Source organism: Hordeum vulgare, chromosome 2H (assembly GCF_904849725.1).
Source record: "Hordeum vulgare subsp. vulgare chromosome 2H, MorexV3_pseudomolecules_assembly, whole genome shotgun sequence".
In the NCBI taxonomy this organism is placed as follows: Eukaryota; Viridiplantae; Streptophyta; class Magnoliopsida; order Poales; family Poaceae; genus Hordeum; species Hordeum vulgare.
This window is the reverse complement of record NC_058519.1, coordinates 577,649,598-577,665,147: the sequence shown is the minus strand read 5'-3', so window position 1 is coordinate 577,665,147 and position 15,550 is coordinate 577,649,598. Positions and strand designations below refer to the sequence as shown.

Genomic DNA, 15,550 nt, shown 5'->3' with positions numbered 1-15,550 from the left:
ACTAGTCGTTGGGTGTCAAGCGCGGTGGGAAAAGTCACACAGTAATCGTCAAAAATAAGAAAATGAGGTCATATAGATCACGTTCCCGCGTCATCCTTGTCACGTGGCGCAAAAATATATTTAAAAAGGGGAATGCAACACGAGGACTTCCAAGGAGGTCACCCATCCTAGTACTACTCTCGCCCAAGCACGCTTAACTTCGGAGTTGTGATGGGATCCGGTGCTTTAGTGCTGGTATGATCGCATCCGACATGCAACTATCTATTTGTTCCTTATGCTTGCCCCTACTACTACTACTACTACTACTACTACTAGTCGTTGGGTGTCAAGCGCGGTGGGAAAAGTCACACAGTAATCGTCAAAAATAAGAAAATGAGGTCATATAGATCACGGTCCCGCGTCATCCTTGTCACGTGGCGCAAAAATATATTTAAAAAGGGGAATGCAACACGAGGACTTCCCAGGAGGTCAACCATCCTAGTACTACTCTCGCCCAAGCACGCTTAACTTCGGAGTTCTGATGGGATCCGGTGCTTTAGTGCTGGTATGATCGCATCCGACATGCAACTATCTATTTGTTCCTTATGCTTGCCCCTACTACTACTACTACTACTACTACTACTACTAGTCGTTGGGTGTCAAGCGCGGTGGGAAAAGTCACACAGTAATCGTCAAAAATAAGAAAATGAGGTCATATAGATCACGCTCCCGCGTCATCCTTGTCACGTGGCACAAAAATATATTTAAAAAGGGGAATGCAACACGAGGACTTACCAGGAGGTCACCCATCCTAGTACTACTCTCGCCCAAGCACGCTTAATTTCGAAGTTCTGATGGGATCCGGTGCTTTAGTGCTGGTATGATCGCATCCGACATGCAACTATCTATTTGTTCCTTATGCTTGCCCCTACTACTACTACTACTACTACTACTACTACTAGTCGTTGGGTGTCAAGCGCGGTGGGAAAAGTCACACAGTAATCGTCAAAAATAAGAAAATGAGGTCATATAGATCACGCTCCCGCGTCATCCTTGTCACGTGGCGCAAAAATATATTTAAAAAGAGGAATGCAACACGAGGACTTCCCAGGAGGTCACCCATCCTAGTACTACTCTCGCCCAAGCACGCTTAACTTTGGAGTTCTGATGGGATCCGGTGCTTTAGTGCTGGTATGATCGCATCCGACATGCAACTATCTATTTGTTCCTTATGCTTGCCCCTACTACTACTACTACTAGTCGTTGGGTGTCAAGCGCGGTGGGAAAAGTCACACAGTAATCGTCAAAAATAAGAAAATGAGGTCATATAGATCACGCTCCCGCGTCATCCTTGTCACGTGGCGCAAAAATATATTTAAAAAGGGGAATGCAACACGAGGACTTCCCAGGAGGTCACCCATCCTAGTACTACTCTCGCCCAAGCACGCTTAACTTCGAAGTTCTGATGGGATCCGGTGATTTAGTGCTGGTATGATCGCATCCGACATGCAACTATCTATTTGTTCCTTATCCTTGCCCCTACTACTACTACTACTACTAGTCGTTGGGTGTCAAGCGCGGTGGGAAAAGTCACACAGTAATCGTCAAAAATAAGAAAATGAGGTCATATAGATCACGCTCCCGCGTCATCCTTGTCACGTGGCGCAAAAATATATTTAAAAAGGGGAATGCAACACGAGGACTTTCCAGGAGGTCACCCATCCTAGTACTACTCTCGCCCAAGCACGCTTAACTTCGGAGTTCTGATGGGATCCGGTGCTTTAGTGCTGGTATGATCGCATCCGACATGCAACTATCTATTTGTTACTTATGCTTGCCCCTACTACTACTACTACTACTACTACTACTACTACTAGTCGTTGGGTGTCAAGCGCGGTGGGAAAAGTCACACAGTAATCGTCAAAAATAAGAAAATGAGGTCATATAGATCACGCTCCCGCGTCATCCTTGTCACGTGGCGCAAAAATATATTTAAAAAGGGGAATGCAACACGAGGACTTCCCAGGAGGTCACCCATCCTAGTACTACTCTCGATCAAGCACGCTTAACTTCGGAGTTCTCATGGGATCCGGTGCTTTAGTGCTGGTATGATCGCATCCGACATGCAACTATCTATTTGTTCCTTATGCTTGCCCCTACTACTACTACTACTACTACTAGTCGTTGGGTGTGAAGCGCGGTGGGAAAAGTCACACAGTAATCGTCAAAAATAAGAAAATGAGGTCATATAGATCACGCTCCCGCGTCATCCTTGTCACGTGGCGCAAAAATATATTTAAAAAGGGGAATGCAACACGAGGACTTCCCAGGAGGTCACCCATCCTAGTACTACTCTCGCCCAAGCACGCTTAACTTCGGAGTTCTCATGGGATCCGGTGCTTTAGTGCTGGTATGATCGCATCCGACATGCAACTATCTATTTGTTCCTTATGCTTGCCCCTACTACTACTACTACTACTACTACTACTACTACTAGTCGTTGGGTGTCAAGCGCGGTGGGAAAAGTCACACACTAATCGTCAAAAATAAGAAAATGAGGTCATATAGATCACGTTCCCGCGTCATCCTTGTCACGTGGCGCAAAAATATATTTAAAAAGGGGAATGCAACACGAGGACTTCCCAGGAGGTCACCCATCCTAGTACTACTCTCGCCCAAGCACGCTTAACTTCGGAGTTCTGATGGGATCCGGTGCTTTAGTGCTGGTATGATCGCATCCGACATGCAACTATCTATTTGTTCCTTATGCTTGCCCCTACTACTACTACTACTACTACTACTACTACTACTACTACTACTACTACTACTACTACTACTACTACTACTACTACTACTACTACTACTACTACTACTACTACTAGTCGTTGGGTGTCAAGCGCGGTGGGAAAAGTCACACAGTAATCGTCAAAAATAAGAAAATGAGGTCATATAGATCACGTTCCCGCGTCATCCTTGTCACGTGGCGCAAAAATATATTTAAAAAGGGGAATGCAACACGAGGACTTCCCAGGAGGTCACCCATCCTAGTACTACTCTCGCCCAAGCACGCTTAACTTCGGAGTTGTGATGGGATCCGGTGCTTTAGTGCTGGTATGATCGCATCCGACATGCAACTATCTATTTGTTCCTTATGCTTGCCCCTACTACTACTACTACTACTACTACTACTAGTCGTTGGGTGTCAAGCGCGGTGGGAAAAGTCACACAGTAATCGTCAAAAATAAGAAAATGAGGTCATATAGATCACGGTCCCGCGTCATCCTTGTCACGTGGCGCAAAAATATATTTAAAAAGGGGAATGCAACACGAGGACTTCCCAGGAGGTCAACCATCCTAGTACTACTCTCGCCCAAGCACGCTTAACTTCGGAGTTCTGATGGGATCCGGTGCTTTAGTGCTGGTATGATCGCATCCGACATGCAACTATCTATTTGTTCCTTATGCTTGCCCCTACTACTACTACTACTACTACTACTACTAGTCGTTGGGTGTCAAGCGCGGTGGGAAAAGTCACACAGTAATCGTCAAAAATAAGAAAATGAGGTCATATAGATCACGCTCCCGCGTCATCCTTGTCACGTGGCGCAAAAATATATTTAAAAAGGGGAATGCAACACGAGGACTTACCAGGAGGTCACCCATCCTAGTACTACTCTCGCCCAAGCACGCTTAATTTCGAAGTTCTGATGGGATCCGGTGCTTTAGTGCTGGTATGATCGCATCCGACATGCAACTATCTATTTGTTCCTTATGCTTGCCCCTACTACTACTACTACTACTAGTCGTTGGGTGTCAAGCGCGGTGGGAAAAGTCACACAGTAATCGTCAAAAATAAGAAAATGAGGTCATATAGATCACGCTCCCGCGTCATCCTTGTCACGTGGCGCAAAAATATATTTAAAAAGGGGAATGCAACACGAGGACTTCCCAGGAGGTCACCCATCCTAGTACTACTCTCGCCCAAGCACGCTTAACTTCGAAGTTCTGATGGGATCCGGTGCTTTAGTGCTGGTATGATCGCATCCGACATGCAACTATCTATTTGTTCCTTATCCTTGCCCCTACTACTACTACTACTACTAGTCGTTGGGTGTCAAGCGCGGTGGGAAAAGTCACACAGTAATCGTCAAAAATAAGAAAATGAGGTCATATAGATCACGCTCCCGCGTCATCCTTGTCACGTGGCGCAAAAATATATTTAAAAAGGGGAATGCAACACGAGGACTTTCCAGGAGGTCACCCATCCTAGTACTACTCTCGCCCAAGCACGCTTAACTTCGGAGTTCTGATGGGATCCGGTGCTTTAGTGCTGGTATGATCGCATCCGACATGCAACTATCTATTTGTTCCTTATGCTTGCCCCTACTACTACTACTACTACTACTACTACTAGTCGTTGGGTGTCAAGCGCGGTGGGAAAAGTCACACAGTAATCGTCAAAAATAAGAAAATGAGGTCATATAGATCACGCTCCCGCGTCATCCTTGTCACGTGGCGCAAAAATATATTTAAAAAGGGGAATGCAACACGAGGACTTCCCAGGAGGTCACCCATCCTAGTACTACTCTCGCCCAAGCACGCTTAACTTCGGAGTTCTCATGGGATCCGGTGCTTTAGTGCTGGTATGATCGCATCCGACATGCAACTATCTATTTGTTCCTTATGCTTGCCCCTACTACTACTACTACTACTACTAGTCGTTGGGTGTGAAGCGCGGTGGGAAAAGTCACACAGTAATCGTCAAAAATAAGAAAATGAGGTCATATAGATCACGCTCCCGCGTCATCCTTGTCACGTGGCGCAAAAATATATTTAAAAAGGGGAATGCAACACGAGGACTTCCCAGGAGGTCACCCATCCTAGTACTACTCTCGCCCAAGCACGCTTAACTTCGGAGTTCTAATGGGATCCGGTGCTTTAGTGCTGGTATGATCGCATCCGACATGCAACTATCTATTTGTTCCTTATGCTTGCCCCTACTACTACTACTACTACTACTAGTAGTCGTTGGGTGTCAAGCGCGGTGGGAAAAGTCACACACTAATCGTCAAAAATAAGAAAATGAGGTCATATAGATCACGTTCCCGCGTCATCCTTGTCACGTGGCGCAAAAATATATTTAAAAAGGGGAATGCAACACGAGGACTTCCCAGGAGGTCACCCATCCTAGTACTACTCTCGCCCAAGCACGCTTAACTTCGGAGTTCTGATGGGATCCGGTGCTTTAGTGCTGGTATGATCGCATCCGACATGCAACTATCTATTTGTTCCTTATGCTTGCCCCTACTACTACTACTACTACTACTACTACTACTACTACTACTACTACTACTACTACTACAATACTACTACTACTACTAGTCGTTGGGTGTCAACCGCGGTGGGAAAAGTCACACAGTAATCGTCAAAAATAAGAAAATGAGGTCATATAGATCACGGTCCCGCGTCATCCTTGTCACGTGGCGCAAAAATATATTTAAAAAGGGGAATGCAACACGAGGACTTCCCAGGAGGTCACCCATCCTAGTACTACTCTCGCCCAAGCGCGCTTAACTTCGGAGTTCTGATGGGATCCGGTGCTTTAGTGCTGGTATGATCGCATCCGACATGCAACTATCTATTTGTTCCTTATGCTTGCCCCTACTACTACTACTACTACTAGTCGTTGGGTGTCAAGCGCGGTGGGAAAAGTCACACAGTAATCGTCAAAAATAAGAAAATGAGGTCATATAGATCACGGTCCCGCGTCATCCTTGTCACGTGGCGCAAAAATATATTTAAAAAGGGGAATGCAACACGAGGACTTCCCAGGAGGTCACCCATCCTAGTACTACTCTCGCCCAAGCACGCTTAACTTCGAAGTTCTGATGGGATATGGTGCTTTAGTGCTGGTATGATCGCATCCGACATGCAACTATCTATTTGTTCCTTATGCTTGCCCCTACTACTACTGGTCGTTGGGTGTCAAGCGCGGTGGGAAAAGTCACACAGTAATCGTCAAAAATAAGAAAATGAGGTCATATAGATCACGCTCCCGCGTCATCCTTGTCACGTGGCGCAAAAATATATTTAAAAAGGGGAATGCAACACGAGGACTTCCCAGGAGGTCACCCATCCTAGTACTACTCTCGCCCAAGCACGCTTAACTTCGGAGTTCTGATGGGATCCGGTGCTTTAGTGCTGGTATGATCGCATCCGACATGTAACTATCTATTTGTTCCTTATGCTTGCTCCTACTACTACTACTACTACTACTACTACTACTAGTCGTTGGGTGTCAAGCGCGGTGGGAAAAGTCACACAGTAATCGTCAAAAATAAGAAAATGAGGTCATATAGATCACGTTCCCGCGTCATCCTTGTCACGTGGCGCAAAAATATATTTAAAAAGGGGAATGCAACACGAGGACTTCCCAGGAGGTCACCCATCCTAGTACTACTCTCGCCCAAGCACGCTTAACTTCGGAGTTCTGATGGGATCCGGTGCTTTAGTGCTGGTATGATCGCATCCGACATGCAACTATCTATTTGTTCCTTATGCTTGCCCCTACTACTACTACTACTACTAGTCGTTGGGTGTCAAGCGCGGTGGGAAAAGTCACACAGTAATCGTCAAAAATAAGAAAATGAGGTCATATAGATCACGCTCCCGCGTCATCCTTGTCACGTGGCGCAAAAATATATTTAAAAAGGGGAATGCAACACGAGGACTTCCCAGGAGGTCACCCATCCTAGTACTACTCTCGCCCAAGCACGCTTAACTTCAAAGTTCTGATGGGATATGGTGCTTTAGTGCTGGTATGATCGCATCCGACATGCAACTATCTATTTGTTCCTTATGCTTGCCCCTACTACTACTAGTCGTTGGGTGTCAAGCGCGGTGGGAAAAGTCACACAGTAATCGTCAAAAATAAGAAAATGAGGTCATATAGATCACGCTCCCGCGTCATCCTTGTCACGTGGCGCAAAAATATATTTAAAAAGGGGAATGCAACACGAGGACTTCCCAGGAGGTCACCCATCCTAGTACTACTCTCGCCCAAGCACGCTTAACTTCGGAGTTCTGATGGGATCCGGTGCTTTAGTGCTGGTATGATCGCATCCGACATGCAACTATCTATTTGTTCCTTATGCTTGCCCCTACTACTACTACTACTACTACTACTAGTCGTTGGGTGTCAAGCGCGGTGGGAAAAGTCACACACTAATCGTCAAAAATAAGAAAATGAGGTCATATAGATCACGTTCCCGCGTCATCCTTGTCACGTGGCGCAAAAATATATTTAAAAAGGGGAATGCAACACGAGGACTTCCCAGGAGGTCACCCATCCTAGTACTACTCTCGCCCAAGCACGCTTAACTTCGGAGTTCTGATGGGATCCGGTGCTTTAGTGCTGGTATGATCGCATCCGACATGCAACTATCTATTTGTTCCTTATGCTTGCCCCTACTACTACTACTACTACTACTACTACAATACTACTACCACTACTAGTCGTTGGGTGTCAACCGCGGTGGGAAAAGTCACACAGTAATCGTCAAAAATAAGAAAATGAGGTCATATAGATCACGGTCCCGCGTCATCCTTGTCACGTGGCGCAAAAATATATTTAAAAAGGGGAATGCAACACGAGGACTTCCCAGGAGGTCACCCATCCTAGTACTACTCTCGCCCAAGCGCGCTTAACTTCGGAGTTCTGATGGGATCCGGTGCTTTAGTGCTGGTATGATCGCATCCGACATGCAACTATCTATTTGTTCCTTATGCTTGCCCCTACTACTACTACTACTACTAGTCGTTGGGTGTCAAGCGCGGTGGGAAAAGTCACACAGTAATCGTCAAAAATAAGAAAATGAGGTCATATAGATCACGGTCCCGCGTCATCCTTGTCACGTGGCGCAAAAATATATTTAAAAAGGGGAATGCAACACGAGGACTTCCCAGGAGGTCACCCATCCTAGTACTACTCTCGCCCAAGCACGCTTAACTTCGAAGTTCTGATGGGATATGGTGCTTTAGTGCTGGTATGATCGCATCCGACATGCAACTATCTATTTGTTCCTTATGCTTGCCCCTACTACTACTAGTCGTTGGGTGTCAAGCGCGGTGGGAAAAGTCACACAGTAATCGTCAAAAATAAGAAAATGAGGTCATATAGATCAAGCTCCCGCGTCATCCTTGTCACGTGGCGCAAAAATATATTTAAAAAGGGGAATGCAACACGAGGACTTCCCAGGAGGTCACCCATCCTAGTACTACTCTCGCCCAAGCACGCTTAACTTCGGAGTTCTGATGGGATCCGGTGCTTTAGTGCTGGTATGATCGCATCCGACATGTAACTATCTATTTGTTCCTTATGCTTGCTCCTACTACTACTACTACTACTACTACTACTACTAGTCGTTGGGTGTCAAGCGCGGTGGGAAAAGTCACACAGTAATCGTCAAAAATAAGAAAATGAGGTCATATAGATCACGTTCCCGCGTCATCCTTGTCACGTGGCGCAAAAATATATTTAAAAAGGGGAATGCAACACGAGGACTTCCCAGGAGGTCACCCATCCTAGTACTACTCTCGCCCAAGCACGCTTAACTTCGGAGTTCTGATGGGATCCGGTGCTTTAGTGCTGGTATGATCGCATCCGACATGCAACTATCTATTTGTTCCTTATGCTTGCCCCTACTACTACTACTACTACTAGTCGTTGGGTGTCAAGCGCGGTGGGAAAAGTCACACAGTAATCGTCAAAAATAAGAAAATGAGGTCATATAGATCACGCTCCCGCGTCATCCTTGTCACGTGGCGCAAAAATATATTTAAAAAGGGGAATGCAACACGAGGACTTCGCAGGAGGTCACCCATCCTAGTACTACTCTCGCCCAAGCACGCTTAACTTCAAAGTTCTGATGGGATATGGTGCTTTAGTGCTGGTATGATCGCATCCGACATGCAACTATCTATTTGTTCCTTATGCTTGCCCCTACTACTACTAGTCGTTGGGTGTCAAGCGCGGTGGGAAAAGTCACACAGTAATCGTCAAAAATAAGAAAATGAGGTCATATAGATCACGCTCCCGCGTCATCCTTGTCACGTGGCGCAAAAATATATTTAAAAAGGGGAATGCAACACGAGGACTTCCCAGGAGGTCACCCATCCTAGTACTACTCTCGCCCAAGCACGCTTAACTTCGGAGTTCTGATGGGATCCGGTGCTTTAGTGCTGGTATGATCGCATCCGACATGCAACTATCTATTTGTTCCTTATGCTTGCCCCTACTACTACTACTACTACTACTACTAGTCGTTGGGTGTCAAGCGCGGTGGGAAAAGTCACACACTAATCGTCAAAAATAAGAAAATGAGGTCATATAGATCACGTTCCCGCGTCATCCTTGTCACGTGGCGCAAAAATATATTTAAAAAGGGGAATGCAACACGAGGACTTCCCAGGAGGTCACCCATCCTAGTACTACTCTCGCCCAAGCACGCTTAACTTCGGAGTTCTGATGGGATCCGGTGCTTTAGTGCTGGTATGATCGCATCCGACATGCAACTATCTATTTGTTCCTTATGCTTGCCCCTACTACTACTACTACTACTACTACTACAATACTACTACCACTACTAGTCGTTGGGTGTCAACCGCGGTGGGAAAAGTCACACAGTAATCGTCAAAAATAAGAAAATGAGGTCATATAGATCACGGTCCCGCGTCATCCTTGTCACGTGGCGCAAAAATATATTTAAAAAGGGGAATGCAACACGAGGACTTCCCAGGAGGTCACCCATCCTAGTACTACTCTCGCCCAAGCACGCTTAACTTCAAAGTTCTGATGGGATATGGTGCTTTAGTGCTGGTATGATCGCATCCGACATGCAACTATCTATTTGTTCCTTATGCTTGCCCCTACTACTACTAGTCGTTGGGTGTCAAGCGCGGTGGGAAAAGTCACACAGTAATCGTCAAAAATAAGAAAATGAGGTCATATAGATCACGCTCCCGCGTCATCCTTGTCACGTGGCGCAAAAATATATTTAAAAAGGGGAATGCAACACGAGGACTTCCCAGGAGGTCACCCATCCTAGTACTACTCTCGCCCAAGCACGCGTAACTTCGGAGTTCTGATGGGATCCGGTGCTTTAGTGCTGGTATGATCGCATCCGACATGTAACTATCTATTTGTTCCTTATGCTTGCTCCTACTACTACTACTACTACTACTACTACTACTACTACTACTACTACTAGTCGTTGGGTGTCAAGCGCGGTGGGAAAAGTCACACAGTAATCGTCAAAAATAAGAAAATGAGGTCATATAGATCAAGTTCCCGCGTCATCCTTGTCACGTGGCGCAAAAATATATTTAAAAAGGGGAATGCAACACGAGGACTTCCCAAGAGGTCACCCATCCTAGTACTACTCTCGCCCAAGCACGCTTAACTTCGGAGTTCTGATGGGATCCGATGCTTTAGTGCTGGTATGATCGCATCCGACATGCAACTATCTATTTGTTCCTTATGCTTGCCCCTACTACTACTACTACTACTAGTCGTTGGGTGTCAAGCGCGCTGGGAAAAGTCACACAGTAATCGTCAAAAATAAGAAAATGAGGTCATATAGATCACGGTCCCGCGTCATCCTTGTCACGTGGCGCAAAAATATATTTAAAAAGGGGAATGCAACACGAGGACTTCCCAGGAGGTCACCCATCCTAGTACTACTCTCGCCCAAGCGCGCTTAACTTCGGAGTTCTGATGGGATCCGGTGCTTTAGTGCTGGTATGATCGCATCCGACATGCAACTATCTATTTGTTCCTTATGCTTGCCCCTAATACTACTACTACTACTACTACTACTACTACTACTAGTCGTTGGGTGTCAAGCGCGGTGGGAAAAGTCACACAGTAATCGTCAAAAATAAGAAAATGAGGTCATATAGATCACGCTCCCGCGTCATCCTTGTCACGTGGCGCAAAAATATATTTAAAAAGGGGAATGCAACACGAGGACTTCCCAGGAGGTCACCCATCCTAGTACTACTATCCCCCAAGCACGCTTAACTTCGGAGTTCTGATGGGATCCGGTGCTTTAGTGCTGGTATGATCGCATCCGACATTCAACTATCTATTTGTTCCTTATGCTTGCCCCTACTACTACTACAACTACTACTACTACTACTACTAGTCGTTGGGTGTCAAGCGCGGTGGGAAAAGTCACACAGTAATCGTCAAAAATAAGAAAATGAGGTTATATAGATCACGCTCCCGCGTCATCCTTGTCACGTGGCGCAAAAATATATTTAAAAAGGGGAATGCAACACGAGGACTTCCCAGGAGGTCACCCATCCTAGTACTACTCTCGCCCAAGCACGCTTAACTTCGGAGTTCTGATGGGATCCGGTGCTTTAGTGCTGGTATGATCGCATCCGACATGCAACTATCTATTTGTTCCTTATGCTTGCCCCTACTACTACTACTACTACTACTACTAGTCGTTGGGTGTCAAGCGCGGTGGGAAAAGTCACACACTAATCGTCAAAAATAAGAAAATGAGGTCATATAGATCACGTTCCCGCGTCATCCTTGTCACGTGGCGCAAAAATATATTTAAAAAGGGGAATGCAACACGAGGACTTCCCAGGAGGTCACCCATCCTAGTACTACTCTCGCCCAAGCACGCTTAACTTCGGAGTTCTGATGGGATCCGGTGCTTTAGTGCTGGTATGATCGCATCCGACATGCAACTATCTATTTGTTCCTTATGCTTGCCCCTACTACTACTACTACTACTACTACTACTACAATACTACTACCACTACTAGTCGTTGGGTGTCAACCGCGGTGGGAAAAGTCACACAGTAATCGTCAAAAATAAGAAAATGAGGTCATATAGATCACGGTCCCGCGTCATCCTTGTCACGTGGCGCAAAAATATATTTAAAAAGGGGAATGCAACACGAGGACTTCCCAGGAGGTCACCCATCCTAGTACTACTCTCGCCCAAGCGCGCTTAACTTCGGAGTTCTGATGGGATCCGGTGCTTTAGTGCTGGTATGATCGCATCCGACATGCAACTATCTATTTGTTCCTTATGCTTGCCCCTACTACTACTACTACTACTAGTCGTTGGGTGTCAAGCGCGGTGGGAAAAGTCACACAGTAATCGTCAAAAATAAGAAAATGAGGTCATATAGATCACGGTCCCGCGTCATCCTTGTCACGTGGCGCAAAAATATATTTAAAAAGGGGAATGCAACACGAGGACTTCCCAGGAGGTCACCCATCCTAGTACTACTCTCGCCCAAGCACGCTTAACTTCGAAGTTCTGATGGGATATGGTGCTTTAGTGCTGGTATGATCGCATCCGACATGCAACTATCTATTTGTTCCTTATGCTTGCCCCTACTACTACTAGTCGTTGGGTGTCAAGCGCGGTGGGAAAAGTCACACAGTAATCGTCAAAAATAAGAAAATGAGGTCATATAGATCAAGCTCCCGCGTCATCCTTGTCACGTGGCGCAAAAATATATTTAAAAAGGGGAATGCAACACGAGGACTTCCCAGGAGGTCACCCATCCTAGTACTACTCTCGCCCAAGCACGCTTAACTTCGGAGTTCTGATGGGATCCGGTGCTTTAGTGCTGGTATGATCGCATCCGACATGTAACTATCTATTTGTTCCTTATGCTTGCTCCTACTACTACTACTACTACTACTACTACTACTAGTCGTTGGGTGTCAAGCGCGGTGGGAAAAGTCACACAGTAATCGTCAAAAATAAGAAAATGAGGTCATATAGATCACGTTCCCGCGTCATCCTTGTCACGTGGCGCAAAAATATATTTAAAAAGGGGAATGCAACACGAGGACTTCCCAGGAGGTCACCCATCCTAGTACTACTCTCGCCCAAGCACGCTTAACTTCGGAGTTCTGATGGGATCCGGTGCTTTAGTGCTGGTATGATCGCATCCGACATGCAACTATCTATTTGTTCCTTATGCTTGCCCCTACTACTACTACTACTACTACTAGTCGTTGGGTGTCAAGCGCGGTGGGAAAAGTCACACAGTAATCGTCAAAAATAAGAAAATGAGGTCATATAGATCACGGTCCCGCGTCATCCTTGTCACGTGGCGCAAAAATATATTTAAAAAGGGGAATGCAACACGAGGACTTCCCAGGAGGTCACCCATCCTAGTACTACTCTCGCCCAAGCACGCTTAACTTCAAAGTTCTGATGGGATATGGTGCTTTAGTGCTGGTATGATCGCATCCGACATGCAACTATCTATTTGTTCCTTATGCTTGCCCCTACTACTACTAGTCGTTGGGTGTCAAGCGCGGTGGGAAAAGTCACACAGTAATCGTCAAAAATAAGAAAATGAGGTCATATAGATCACGCTCCCGCGTCATCCTTGTCACGTGGCGCAAAAATATATTTAAAAAGGGGAATGCAACACGAGGACTTCCCAGGAGGTCACCCATCCTAGTACTACTCTCGCCCAAGCACGCGTAACTTCGGAGTTCTGATGGGATCCGGTGCTTTAGTGCTGGTATGATCGCATCCGACATGTAACTATCTATTTGTTCCTTATGCTTGCTCCTACTACTACTACTACTACTACTACTACTACTACTACTACTACTACTAGTCGTTGGGTGTCAAGCGCGGTGGGAAAAGTCACACAGTAATCGTCAAAAATAAGAAAATGAGGTCATATAGATCAAGTTCCCGCGTCATCCTTGTCACGTGGCGCAAAAATATATTTAAAAAGGGGAATGCAACACGAGGACTTCCCAAGAGGTCACCCATCCTAGTACTACTCTCGCCCAAGCACGCTTAACTTCGGAGTTCTGATGGGATCCGATGCTTTAGTGCTGGTATGATCGCATCCGACATGCAACTATCTATTTGTTCCTTATGCTTGCCCCTACTACTACTACTACTACTAGTCGTTGGGTGTCAAGCGCGCTGGGAAAAGTCACACAGTAATCGTCAAAAATAAGAAAATGAGGTCATATAGATCACGGTCCCGCGTCATCCTTGTCACGTGGCGCAAAAATATATTTAAAAAGGGGAATGCAACACGAGGACTTCCCAGGAGGTCACCCATCCTAGTACTACTCTCGCCCAAGCGCGCTTAACTTCGGAGTTCTGATGGGATCCGGTGCTTTAGTGCTGGTATGATCGCATCCGACATGCAACTATCTATTTGTTCCTTATGCTTGCCCCTAATACTACTACTACTACTACTACTACTACTACTAGTCGTTGGGTGTCAAGCGCGGTGGGAAAAGTCACACAGTAATCGTCAAAAATAAGAAAATGAGGTCATATAGATCACGCTCCCGCGTCATCCTTGTCACGTGGCGCAAAAATATATTTAAAAAGGGGAATGCAACACGAGGACTTCCCAGGAGGTCACCCATCCTAGTACTACTATCCCCCAAGCACGCTTAACTTCGGAGTTCTGATGGGATCCGGTGCTTTAGTGCTGGTATGATCGCATCCGACATTCAACTATCTATTTGTTCCTTATGCTTGCCCCTACTACTACTACAACTACTACTACTACTACTACTAGTCGTTGGGTGTCAAGCGCGGTGGGAAAAGTCACACAGTAATCGTCAAAAATAAGAAAATGAGGTTATATAGATCACGCTCCCGCGTCATCCTTGTCACGTGGCGCAAAAATATATTTAAAAAGGGGAATGCAACACGAGGACTTCCCAGGAGGTCACCCATCCTAGTACTACTCTCGCCCAAGCACGCTTAACTTCGGAGTTCTGATGGGATCCGGTGCTTTAGTGCTGGTATGATCGCATCCGACATGCAACTATCTATTTGTTCCTTATGCTTGCCCCTACTACTACTACTACTAGTACTACTACTACTAGTCGTTGGGTGTCAAGCGCGGTGGGAAAAGTCACACAGTAATCGTCAAAAATAAGAAAATGAGGTCATATAGATCACGCTCCCGCGTCATCCTTGTCACGTGGCGCAAAAATATATTTAAAAAGGGGAATGCAACACGAGGACTTCCCAGGAGGTCACCCATCCTAGTACTACTCTCGCCCAAGCACGCTTAACTTCGGAGTTGTGATGGGATCCGGTGCTTTAGTGCTGGTATGATCGCATCCGACATGCAACTATCTATTTGTTCCTTATGCTTGCCCCTACTACTACTACTAGTCGTTGGGTGTCAAGCGCGGTGGGAAAAGTCACACAGTAATCGTCAAAAATAAGAAAATGAGGTCATATAGATCACGTTCCCGCGTCATCCTTGTCACGTGGCGCAAAAATATATTTAAAAAGGGGAATGCAACACGAGGACTTCCCAGGAGGTCACCCATCCTAGTACTACTCTCGCCCAAGCACGCTTAACTTCGGAGTTCTGATGGGATCCGGTGCTTTAGTGCTGGTATGATCGCATCCGACATGCAACTATCTATTTGTTCCTTATGCTCGCCCCTACTACTACTACTACTACTACTACTACTACTACTAGTCGTTGGGTGTCAAGCGCGGTGGGAAAAGTCACACAATAATCG

General features: G+C 46.0%; 50 non-coding genes across 50 annotated transcripts; all 50 read right to left on the bottom strand.

Annotated features, from left to right (window-relative positions):
- Positions 1-129: 129 nt before the first annotated feature.
- Positions 130-248, bottom strand: LOC123432508. The gene has a single exon (XR_006624087.1). It is a non-coding gene; the product is annotated as a 5S ribosomal RNA (ribosomal RNA).
- A 191-nt stretch (positions 249-439) lies between these two features.
- Positions 440-558, bottom strand: LOC123436022. The gene has a single exon (XR_006627261.1). It is a non-coding gene; the product is annotated as a 5S ribosomal RNA (ribosomal RNA).
- A 194-nt stretch (positions 559-752) lies between these two features.
- On the bottom strand, positions 753-871 carry LOC123432893. Its single transcript, XR_006624461.1, has one exon. It is a non-coding gene; the product is annotated as a 5S ribosomal RNA (ribosomal RNA).
- A 194-nt stretch (positions 872-1,065) lies between these two features.
- Positions 1,066-1,184, bottom strand: LOC123436104. Its single transcript, XR_006627340.1, has one exon. It is a non-coding gene; the product is annotated as a 5S ribosomal RNA (ribosomal RNA).
- Positions 1,185-1,363: 179 nt separating this feature from the next.
- LOC123438026 lies at positions 1,364-1,482 on the bottom strand. The gene has a single exon (XR_006629187.1). It is a non-coding gene; the product is annotated as a 5S ribosomal RNA (ribosomal RNA).
- Positions 1,483-1,664: 182 nt separating this feature from the next.
- LOC123436988 lies at positions 1,665-1,783 on the bottom strand. The gene has a single exon (XR_006628193.1). It is a non-coding gene; the product is annotated as a 5S ribosomal RNA (ribosomal RNA).
- A 197-nt stretch (positions 1,784-1,980) lies between these two features.
- On the bottom strand, positions 1,981-2,099 carry LOC123432545. Its single transcript, XR_006624122.1, has one exon. It is a non-coding gene; the product is annotated as a 5S ribosomal RNA (ribosomal RNA).
- Positions 2,100-2,284: 185 nt separating this feature from the next.
- Positions 2,285-2,403, bottom strand: LOC123435721. The gene has a single exon (XR_006626971.1). It is a non-coding gene; the product is annotated as a 5S ribosomal RNA (ribosomal RNA).
- Positions 2,404-2,600: 197 nt separating this feature from the next.
- On the bottom strand, positions 2,601-2,719 carry LOC123434777. The gene has a single exon (XR_006626051.1). It is a non-coding gene; the product is annotated as a 5S ribosomal RNA (ribosomal RNA).
- Positions 2,720-2,985: 266 nt separating this feature from the next.
- LOC123431716 lies at positions 2,986-3,104 on the bottom strand. Its single transcript, XR_006623306.1, has one exon. It is a non-coding gene; the product is annotated as a 5S ribosomal RNA (ribosomal RNA).
- Positions 3,105-3,295: 191 nt separating this feature from the next.
- LOC123436021 lies at positions 3,296-3,414 on the bottom strand. Its single transcript, XR_006627260.1, has one exon. It is a non-coding gene; the product is annotated as a 5S ribosomal RNA (ribosomal RNA).
- A 191-nt stretch (positions 3,415-3,605) lies between these two features.
- Positions 3,606-3,724, bottom strand: LOC123432892. Its single transcript, XR_006624460.1, has one exon. It is a non-coding gene; the product is annotated as a 5S ribosomal RNA (ribosomal RNA).
- A 182-nt stretch (positions 3,725-3,906) lies between these two features.
- LOC123436614 lies at positions 3,907-4,025 on the bottom strand. The gene has a single exon (XR_006627829.1). It is a non-coding gene; the product is annotated as a 5S ribosomal RNA (ribosomal RNA).
- A 182-nt stretch (positions 4,026-4,207) lies between these two features.
- LOC123436986 lies at positions 4,208-4,326 on the bottom strand. The gene has a single exon (XR_006628192.1). It is a non-coding gene; the product is annotated as a 5S ribosomal RNA (ribosomal RNA).
- A 191-nt stretch (positions 4,327-4,517) lies between these two features.
- LOC123435719 lies at positions 4,518-4,636 on the bottom strand. The gene has a single exon (XR_006626970.1). It is a non-coding gene; the product is annotated as a 5S ribosomal RNA (ribosomal RNA).
- A 185-nt stretch (positions 4,637-4,821) lies between these two features.
- LOC123435062 lies at positions 4,822-4,940 on the bottom strand. The gene has a single exon (XR_006626324.1). It is a non-coding gene; the product is annotated as a 5S ribosomal RNA (ribosomal RNA).
- Positions 4,941-5,128: 188 nt separating this feature from the next.
- On the bottom strand, positions 5,129-5,247 carry LOC123434776. Its single transcript, XR_006626050.1, has one exon. It is a non-coding gene; the product is annotated as a 5S ribosomal RNA (ribosomal RNA).
- Positions 5,248-5,485: 238 nt separating this feature from the next.
- On the bottom strand, positions 5,486-5,604 carry LOC123436757. Its single transcript, XR_006627969.1, has one exon. It is a non-coding gene; the product is annotated as a 5S ribosomal RNA (ribosomal RNA).
- A 182-nt stretch (positions 5,605-5,786) lies between these two features.
- On the bottom strand, positions 5,787-5,905 carry LOC123431918. The gene has a single exon (XR_006623523.1). It is a non-coding gene; the product is annotated as a 5S ribosomal RNA (ribosomal RNA).
- Positions 5,906-6,078: 173 nt separating this feature from the next.
- On the bottom strand, positions 6,079-6,197 carry LOC123434775. Its single transcript, XR_006626049.1, has one exon. It is a non-coding gene; the product is annotated as a 5S ribosomal RNA (ribosomal RNA).
- A 194-nt stretch (positions 6,198-6,391) lies between these two features.
- On the bottom strand, positions 6,392-6,510 carry LOC123434774. The gene has a single exon (XR_006626048.1). It is a non-coding gene; the product is annotated as a 5S ribosomal RNA (ribosomal RNA).
- A 182-nt stretch (positions 6,511-6,692) lies between these two features.
- LOC123438620 lies at positions 6,693-6,811 on the bottom strand. Its single transcript, XR_006629754.1, has one exon. It is a non-coding gene; the product is annotated as a 5S ribosomal RNA (ribosomal RNA).
- Positions 6,812-6,984: 173 nt separating this feature from the next.
- Positions 6,985-7,103, bottom strand: LOC123434773. The gene has a single exon (XR_006626047.1). It is a non-coding gene; the product is annotated as a 5S ribosomal RNA (ribosomal RNA).
- Positions 7,104-7,291: 188 nt separating this feature from the next.
- On the bottom strand, positions 7,292-7,410 carry LOC123434771. Its single transcript, XR_006626046.1, has one exon. It is a non-coding gene; the product is annotated as a 5S ribosomal RNA (ribosomal RNA).
- Positions 7,411-7,618: 208 nt separating this feature from the next.
- LOC123436756 lies at positions 7,619-7,737 on the bottom strand. The gene has a single exon (XR_006627968.1). It is a non-coding gene; the product is annotated as a 5S ribosomal RNA (ribosomal RNA).
- Positions 7,738-7,919: 182 nt separating this feature from the next.
- LOC123431917 lies at positions 7,920-8,038 on the bottom strand. The gene has a single exon (XR_006623522.1). It is a non-coding gene; the product is annotated as a 5S ribosomal RNA (ribosomal RNA).
- Positions 8,039-8,211: 173 nt separating this feature from the next.
- LOC123434770 lies at positions 8,212-8,330 on the bottom strand. The gene has a single exon (XR_006626044.1). It is a non-coding gene; the product is annotated as a 5S ribosomal RNA (ribosomal RNA).
- A 194-nt stretch (positions 8,331-8,524) lies between these two features.
- On the bottom strand, positions 8,525-8,643 carry LOC123434768. The gene has a single exon (XR_006626042.1). It is a non-coding gene; the product is annotated as a 5S ribosomal RNA (ribosomal RNA).
- A 182-nt stretch (positions 8,644-8,825) lies between these two features.
- LOC123432129 lies at positions 8,826-8,944 on the bottom strand. The gene has a single exon (XR_006623727.1). It is a non-coding gene; the product is annotated as a 5S ribosomal RNA (ribosomal RNA).
- Positions 8,945-9,117: 173 nt separating this feature from the next.
- LOC123434767 lies at positions 9,118-9,236 on the bottom strand. The gene has a single exon (XR_006626041.1). It is a non-coding gene; the product is annotated as a 5S ribosomal RNA (ribosomal RNA).
- A 188-nt stretch (positions 9,237-9,424) lies between these two features.
- On the bottom strand, positions 9,425-9,543 carry LOC123434766. Its single transcript, XR_006626040.1, has one exon. It is a non-coding gene; the product is annotated as a 5S ribosomal RNA (ribosomal RNA).
- Positions 9,544-9,751: 208 nt separating this feature from the next.
- On the bottom strand, positions 9,752-9,870 carry LOC123438618. Its single transcript, XR_006629752.1, has one exon. It is a non-coding gene; the product is annotated as a 5S ribosomal RNA (ribosomal RNA).
- A 173-nt stretch (positions 9,871-10,043) lies between these two features.
- Positions 10,044-10,162, bottom strand: LOC123437590. Its single transcript, XR_006628764.1, has one exon. It is a non-coding gene; the product is annotated as a 5S ribosomal RNA (ribosomal RNA).
- A 209-nt stretch (positions 10,163-10,371) lies between these two features.
- LOC123437126 lies at positions 10,372-10,490 on the bottom strand. The gene has a single exon (XR_006628324.1). It is a non-coding gene; the product is annotated as a 5S ribosomal RNA (ribosomal RNA).
- Positions 10,491-10,672: 182 nt separating this feature from the next.
- On the bottom strand, positions 10,673-10,791 carry LOC123436755. The gene has a single exon (XR_006627967.1). It is a non-coding gene; the product is annotated as a 5S ribosomal RNA (ribosomal RNA).
- Positions 10,792-10,991: 200 nt separating this feature from the next.
- Positions 10,992-11,110, bottom strand: LOC123432678. The gene has a single exon (XR_006624250.1). It is a non-coding gene; the product is annotated as a 5S ribosomal RNA (ribosomal RNA).
- A 197-nt stretch (positions 11,111-11,307) lies between these two features.
- LOC123434765 lies at positions 11,308-11,426 on the bottom strand. Its single transcript, XR_006626039.1, has one exon. It is a non-coding gene; the product is annotated as a 5S ribosomal RNA (ribosomal RNA).
- A 188-nt stretch (positions 11,427-11,614) lies between these two features.
- On the bottom strand, positions 11,615-11,733 carry LOC123434764. Its single transcript, XR_006626038.1, has one exon. It is a non-coding gene; the product is annotated as a 5S ribosomal RNA (ribosomal RNA).
- A 211-nt stretch (positions 11,734-11,944) lies between these two features.
- LOC123436753 lies at positions 11,945-12,063 on the bottom strand. Its single transcript, XR_006627965.1, has one exon. It is a non-coding gene; the product is annotated as a 5S ribosomal RNA (ribosomal RNA).
- Positions 12,064-12,245: 182 nt separating this feature from the next.
- LOC123431916 lies at positions 12,246-12,364 on the bottom strand. The gene has a single exon (XR_006623521.1). It is a non-coding gene; the product is annotated as a 5S ribosomal RNA (ribosomal RNA).
- Positions 12,365-12,537: 173 nt separating this feature from the next.
- Positions 12,538-12,656, bottom strand: LOC123434763. Its single transcript, XR_006626037.1, has one exon. It is a non-coding gene; the product is annotated as a 5S ribosomal RNA (ribosomal RNA).
- Positions 12,657-12,850: 194 nt separating this feature from the next.
- Positions 12,851-12,969, bottom strand: LOC123434762. The gene has a single exon (XR_006626036.1). It is a non-coding gene; the product is annotated as a 5S ribosomal RNA (ribosomal RNA).
- Positions 12,970-13,154: 185 nt separating this feature from the next.
- Positions 13,155-13,273, bottom strand: LOC123438617. Its single transcript, XR_006629751.1, has one exon. It is a non-coding gene; the product is annotated as a 5S ribosomal RNA (ribosomal RNA).
- Positions 13,274-13,446: 173 nt separating this feature from the next.
- On the bottom strand, positions 13,447-13,565 carry LOC123437589. Its single transcript, XR_006628763.1, has one exon. It is a non-coding gene; the product is annotated as a 5S ribosomal RNA (ribosomal RNA).
- Positions 13,566-13,774: 209 nt separating this feature from the next.
- Positions 13,775-13,893, bottom strand: LOC123437124. The gene has a single exon (XR_006628322.1). It is a non-coding gene; the product is annotated as a 5S ribosomal RNA (ribosomal RNA).
- Positions 13,894-14,075: 182 nt separating this feature from the next.
- Positions 14,076-14,194, bottom strand: LOC123436752. Its single transcript, XR_006627964.1, has one exon. It is a non-coding gene; the product is annotated as a 5S ribosomal RNA (ribosomal RNA).
- Positions 14,195-14,391: 197 nt separating this feature from the next.
- Positions 14,392-14,510, bottom strand: LOC123432676. Its single transcript, XR_006624248.1, has one exon. It is a non-coding gene; the product is annotated as a 5S ribosomal RNA (ribosomal RNA).
- Positions 14,511-14,707: 197 nt separating this feature from the next.
- On the bottom strand, positions 14,708-14,826 carry LOC123434761. The gene has a single exon (XR_006626035.1). It is a non-coding gene; the product is annotated as a 5S ribosomal RNA (ribosomal RNA).
- A 194-nt stretch (positions 14,827-15,020) lies between these two features.
- Positions 15,021-15,139, bottom strand: LOC123431715. The gene has a single exon (XR_006623305.1). It is a non-coding gene; the product is annotated as a 5S ribosomal RNA (ribosomal RNA).
- A 176-nt stretch (positions 15,140-15,315) lies between these two features.
- Positions 15,316-15,434, bottom strand: LOC123434760. Its single transcript, XR_006626034.1, has one exon. It is a non-coding gene; the product is annotated as a 5S ribosomal RNA (ribosomal RNA).
- Positions 15,435-15,550: the final 116 nt, after the last annotated feature.